Below are 7,143 nucleotides of genomic sequence, written 5' to 3'. Positions count from 1 at the left end.
TGCGCAGACGTCAGCTGAGACGTCGGCTGCTCAGACGTCGGCTGAGACGTCAGCCGAGATGTCGGCTGAGACGTCGGCTGCTCAGACGTCGGCTGAGACGTCGGCTGATCAGACGTCGGCTGAGACGTCGGCTGCTCAGACGTCGGCTGTGACGTCGGCTGTACAGACGTCGGCTGAGACGTCGGGTGTACAGACGTCGGCTGTACAGACGTCGGCTGAGACGTCGGCTGTACAGACGTCGGCTGTGCAGACGTCGGCCGCACAGACGTCGGCTGCTCAGACGTTGGCTGAGGTGTCGTTTAATGGGACTTCATCTGAGATGTCGGCTGACGTGTCGTCTGATATGTCGGCTGATTCGCTGATTAAGACGTTGTCTAAAATATCGGCTGACGCGTCGTCTGGGATGTTGACCAACGCGTCGCCTGGAATGTCGGCTGCACGGCTGATTCGCTAACTGAGACGTCATCTGAGTTGTCCGTCGATGCTTTGGCTGAGACGGCCGGCGTTTACGATGCCTATTTGTCAGCTATTTGCTATTTGCTTGTCCTTTAAGTGACCTCTGACAGCTGCCTTGTCGGCTGCGCGCCTGAAGTCTAAGGCGCGTATTTGGGTACTCTTCAATTACCAGGGTCCCTGAACGTCAGTAATCAGCTTAATGACGATCTTTATAGATCATGGAATACATAACATATGTAAACTCAAGTTGATTGGGAGTCTTTAAGAAAGTTATAAATGCTTGATGAATTTTTATTATCAATATTGAAGCTCCTTGGTAACACATCAAACCTGGATGTGTTCGAAGAAAAGATTTCAGTGGAATATGAAAATTACGCATTTACTGCGTTTCACTATACATACTTTCCATCTACCGCATGTTTATAGTGTCTAAAGCTCGCATGGGCTTAGAGAACGCAAAAGCATACTTATCATTTGAAGCTAACATAATTATTTAACTACTGCTGTGAGTCCTGATTTATTTCCTACTTTCAACAATGAAACAAATCTTTTTGATCGATGCATACGATAATAGGTTCTTTAAAACGGATGTTCTTTGTCCTTACTGCCCTTCCTCTATTTTGAGAGGCTTTGTATATTTTAAGAGATCCAGTTGATGGCCTTCCTTATGGACGAAGTTGCCTCGTCTTGACTGTATCGGAAGAAAAATTTACTTTGCACAGAAAGTTTATTGGAGCAACGTAATAAAATCTTAGAACCAAGCATCATACAATGTTATTAGAGTATATAAATACTGAATGTTGTTGGATTGCTCCCGTTCAGTTAGAAGATTATCTTAGCAAGACAAGCAAGACCAGGAAACTAATCTTTTTATTTTGATAAATACTTTATCTTAAAGCAAAATGGGACATGCAGTAAAAATTCCTAGCAAAGCAAGGAATATTCGCGAATAGTCGCGAAGCTTCTGGGAATGATATCCCAGAAGCTTCGCGAATATTTGAATATACAACAACAGTCCAGTCTTCACTTGAATGAAGATAATACTAAATAGTGCATTAGCAAAGATGACCCCACGTTCACAGACAATCACTTCATAATGCAGTGACAGTGACAGTAAATGTTGCACTTCAGATACTCGTGATACATGACTGCACTTTAGATACAAAAAGGGTGGAAATCATACAATGCCTGAGACCTATATATAAAGCCTCAAATAAGAGATTCCACAATCTTTTGCAATGTATTTCACTGTACAACACCCATTTAGCCACCGAAAGTCAAATGGCTTTATCATATTAAAATGCAAGATGTAATAAATAAATATTTTCCGGTATGGGTTAGTCATTATTGGCTAGATACTTGGCTCACACATAAAGGCTCGGCTTCGATTCCCGGTACCAGACCCAATTAAAACAGGTCACTCCATAGAAGCTCTGGCTCGAGAAAATGTCCACGAACTAAATATGAGAAGGAAAAATAAATAAATTATATTTGAAGTCAGAAAAGATCTTAGTGCTCAAAATATTCATGCACTTAATTAAGTGTGCCTGGATCTAAAATTACACTTTGTTTGCATTTCTTCTCTAAGTTTGTCAATCTGTCATATATGATAGATTTAAAATTAATCTATGGAATTTTTTTCATATAATACATATATTGTGGGGAAATTAAGAGAGTTAGGAACGAATAAATATTTCCTTCTCCTTCAAGGGGAAAATATGGCCGTATTAATTAATTACTCTTGCCCACAAAAGCTCATTTGATTTGCCGATACAATCATTCCGTCGCTTTATATATCTTGAATGTACAGGCAAAGGTATCACAAGCCACATCTTTCCCTGCCTCATAGACGGTTTCTGTTCTTAAACTTTTGAAAAATGTCTACTTTGTAGAATGATAACTCTGTATAGATTTGTTAATGGATATATATTTAGCTAAGTAATTCAGATTTCATCCTACTTATACTTAGTTACTTTACTTATAGATGATATTCTTTTTAACAACGATTCAAGCATACTGCCTCTATTCATCATATAGGTGGTAGATACAGCTACCGAATATTGGGTGGTATCTATATAAACTATCGAAAATTCAATCTCATGTCAACACAAATAGGAAATTCGCCTGTATGTCGCCAAAGACAGTACAAAAGAACAGTCAAGAAATGCTACTTACTCATAAAGAAATTTCGCTGGTGGGCATGGTGGCTTGCAACTGTTATAGCAGTGTATAATATTTATAAATTATGCATGCTCCTCGCCTCATTCAGTATACATTATACAATATATCTGCATACGTATTAGAGAAGACCATCTACTGGAAATTTTATAACATCAGATGCAGTAGGATTCAGTAGAGAACTATAAGAAACTTAATATTCATAAACAGTTTCTAAAATGAACGGCAACATGTTTGACACAAGCTTAAAGAGATATTATGGTTTGTATTGGATTTTCTATGAGAGAGAGAGTGAGAAAGGACCTTAGATAGAAAAAAAACTGTATGCAATATTTCAAGAAGATAACAAATATATAAATCTATACCTCTTTGCATTAAGCAGTAAATTCTAGATTTAGCTAACCAACTTCAAATATACCAAATATAAGGTACTTTTCTGGGATTATAGACGGGTCTATAGCGATTATTAGAATTGCTAGATTAAATTCTAAAGTTACGAAGCTCTTCAGACAACATTCAAGGTGATGGAAAAACCAGAAGTAGACTTGTTTACCAGTACAAGGGCAGTGATCTAACCAATCTAAAATATGATTGCTTTTCTAGTATTGCCCATTCGTCGACGTCTTCAGTAAAGACTTAAACTAAAGGCTCTGGTGGCCCTAGCTTATTTCCATCTTCAACGCTAGTACCTTCAATTCGAGACATCTTAATCACTGCTTGAGAACCTATCTTCTGGTAGCTCCAGATAGGAGAGAAAGTTTATGATATTCCTCTTCTCCAGGTCTCCATTGTACCAGAGAACCAAGAGCCAACCATTTACAATTAACAATCTAACATTTCTTTCGCGAGTACCAACAGGTCACATTCAGTAACATATTGTATGTGCTTGCTGTACTACTAAGGTCCTTGGCAACAGAGGACAGAATATTTTAGAAACAGCTTGGCGTAAATTCACAATTAATACGTGTAATCAAGCCTGGATATGTTGGAATGGGTTAACAGTTAGATCCTACTTCGGTAGGACTTCATTTTAGCAAATACTTAATAAATAAATCAGAACTCGTACTCGGAACTATTGATTTTGTGAAATCCTTAGTCAAATAGGTTTATAAACCCAAAAATTATCGAGTAGATAATTACCTAGGTACTTGATCAACCTAAAGTTAGACTAGCATTGAAACCAATTTTAAAACCAAAACCTCTAACATGGTTGGTCACCTATGAGTCTATTTAAATACTCAACTGATAGCTTATTTTAAGTAGCATGTCATGACTCCTTGTTTTTATCTTGAGTGGAGAGTTCATGTTTTGACTATACACAGTACGGTTCTGACAAAATACAGATCAAACATTGGTTTGGTTACCTTTATGTAGTCAGAGGGCTATATCTATTAGTACAAACTGATATTACAAATTTGTTATATTTGGGTAAAGAAATTATTGGACATGTCAATGAATCTCGTTTGTTTATTATGTCTAGCAGAAGACAAAGATTAAAGTAGCTGCTCGCAGTCATTTTGGTATAACTGCGAAGCTTATTGAAATTAGCACGTTTTCAGCTTTCTCAGATAACATTAAAAGCATCTGTAAATACAGATTTAATAAAATACAATAGAAATTTAAAGTAGGTAGTCAATATATCTACGCTGTCTTGAAGAAGTTCCTCAGATGTTTTGAGGTTTACGTTACTACTTTACAGCATTAAGTGCAGCATATTTACACCAATTTAAATGAATATATGGGTTGTATAGGTTTTGTTTTTACCATTAAATAAAATATCAATTAATAAAAATATGTGTGTTACTTTTGGGTGAAATCTACATTAATAACTGTGATTAATTAAATGACAATAATTTTAATATCAATTAAATTTGATATCTAGTTAATTACTTCAGAGATGAGAAAAATATTTTGTCTCTATGATAATCACTGATAATATACTGATTTATATACTGATAATTTAAACGTTGATCATTAATTTACATGTATAATGATTATCATTTCTTGTACTATCATAAAAATGGTCATCACAGTACGCCTTGCCATCGCCGGCAGAATATAAACACATCTCGTAAGTGGATCAAGCTGAAGGCTCGAACACCTAAATATAACCGTTTTCCCCCCAAAGGGCAGAAAACGATTATTTAGGTTTCAGCCGAAGCTTGATCCACTAAAATTTCATGCCTTGCCGGCTTACGAGAGTACTGATTGACATTGACAACTGTCAAGCGACATGCCGGCGGATGACGGCGTGATGTTATGTCAAAACCTCATTTACCCAATGAAATGTAGGGTAGGAACACTGCAAACGGGCAAAATTTGGAGGGTAATCTCGTAAGTGGATCAAGCTTCGGCTGAAACCTAAATAATCGTTTTCTGCCCTTTGGGGGGAAAACGGTTATAATAGCGGGCCCGGTCAAGCTTTTCTTTGACTCCTACGGTTACCTACATCTACTCTTCCCCTTCCCTACCCCTATCCTTACCCTTTCCAATCCGATTCTACCCCTACCCTACTTTACCCCTGCCATACCCCCTACCCTTACCACTACCAACCTACCTTATGTATCCTATGTCCGTTCTAAGCTCGTTATAAGCTCCTCGTTCTAAGCTACTTCCCCATCAATTTTCAGCCAAATCAGTTCAGCTGTTCTTGAGTTGAGTGGCGACTTACTTACATTTACTTAACTTTTTTCTAATACTAACAACTTTTAAACTGATTTCTTTCAAATGAAATGTTCGAATCAAATAATACAGAAAGTTAAATAAAGGTATTTAAGCAGTCTTGAATTTGAAGTATTTTATTTTGATAAAAAATAATACCAAGATACAAATAAAGAGCCTTTTCTAACGGCGGAATTTCCATTATTTTTTTAAATAAAAAAACGCTTAACGCGTTTGCTGTCGCGACATTTTTTGTTAAAAACGATGTGTTCTGGAAAGTTGTTGTACATTATTTTATTCTAACATCAAGTTTTTGCAGCGCACGGGATGTAAAATATATTTTTCACTACTCTTGCTCAAAATCACTGTCATATTACCATTTCACAGCGGGGCTAAACAAGCATATTAGCCTCTAGGGGCTAAAGTAATTTTGTTTTTTTAATTCTTGTCTGTTACGAGTATTAGCCAAGTACTAGCCTACTATAAAACGGAGGAGGTTTTATTCGAAAATAGAATCATTATAGGTAAGGCACAGATTGTTTTGAAAAATAAATAAAAAACTTTAAATTGGAATGAAATGCAGCGTTCTTGTCTGTGCAATGTGTTTATTTTTTTATTTAATTTTTATTGAGTTGCGAATAGAGCGAGATTTGAAGACATGGGACATCCTTCACGGTGCTTCAACTTTGCCTCTTTGTCATGTGAAAAAAATAAAATTAAAAAGCGAGAATTTAAAAAACAATTGGCGTGAATAATACACACTTGATTTTTTTCAGAAATTCATTGTAAATTTGTGACCGTAACTTACATATTCTTCAACAATAATTGTTATTATTATCTTTATCTAGTGAGAATGGTGATCCTAATTTGGAGATGGATGAAATTTTCAATCTGTTACCATCAAAGTCGAGACGCATTTACTTAAATAGGTACTTACCTACGAAAAATTTTATAAGAGGAGAAAACAACAACGAATGGATTCACTTACGAAAGGAGTTTTTTAAACTATTATCTCCCACGTTTATCTTACATACTTATTATTCATCTTCACAGTAGTCGGAAATTATGTTACCGGGTAAAAGCAACTCCCTTAATATCCAAAATTGTAGACTTTGTATATTTAATTTTCAATTAAAATAAATCATTGAATATTGTACTAAACTATTTTATTTTCTCGCAATCGTAGTGAAAAGCAGAGTGTAACACGTGGGGCTAAACCCATTATAGACTCGGTTTCTATTTAGGCGGCCCTCGCCTTCGTCTCGGGCCCTAAAAATACCTCGTATATAATGGGTCTTTTTAGCCCCTTGTATAACAATCTACTATTAGGTATTTTTTACACCTTGGGTTATATTTTTGGAGTTTTAGGAAGAATTTTTTTTTATGTAATATAAAAATGTATAGCCTTTATTAGCACTTAGGGATAGTGTAGCTTCCCAACAGTGAAAGAATTTTTCACATCGGTTTTTTCAATTTTCAAACAAACAATCAAATCTTTCCTCCGACTTCAAAAAAAGGAGGAGGTTCTCAATTAGTCTGTGTAGTTCAAAAGGTATACTCCTAAGAAGAGAGGTCCATTGTCCTCCATCGGAACATGTCAAGATCTGATGATGATGATGATGATCCTGGATAAATCAAGAGGAACTATGAAAAAGCGTAAGGGCAACTACAGCGTTTGTTTATTTTAAAGCTTTTTTCATAAGCACTTTTCATAGGAACAGAAAAACAGACAGAAATTAGTGGAACGCAATCACAAGGTAGCTACTGTAAAACGTTGAGGAATTCCATTAACAGTCTTTCATCTCCAACATCAGACTTCTAATGATAGTTAAAAGCCATGTTAGTGGT

Source organism: Bicyclus anynana, chromosome 8 (genome assembly GCF_947172395.1).
Source record: "Bicyclus anynana chromosome 8, ilBicAnyn1.1, whole genome shotgun sequence".
NCBI classification, from domain to species: Eukaryota; Metazoa; Arthropoda; class Insecta; order Lepidoptera; family Nymphalidae; genus Bicyclus; species Bicyclus anynana.
Note: the sequence above shows the minus strand (reverse complement) of the source record.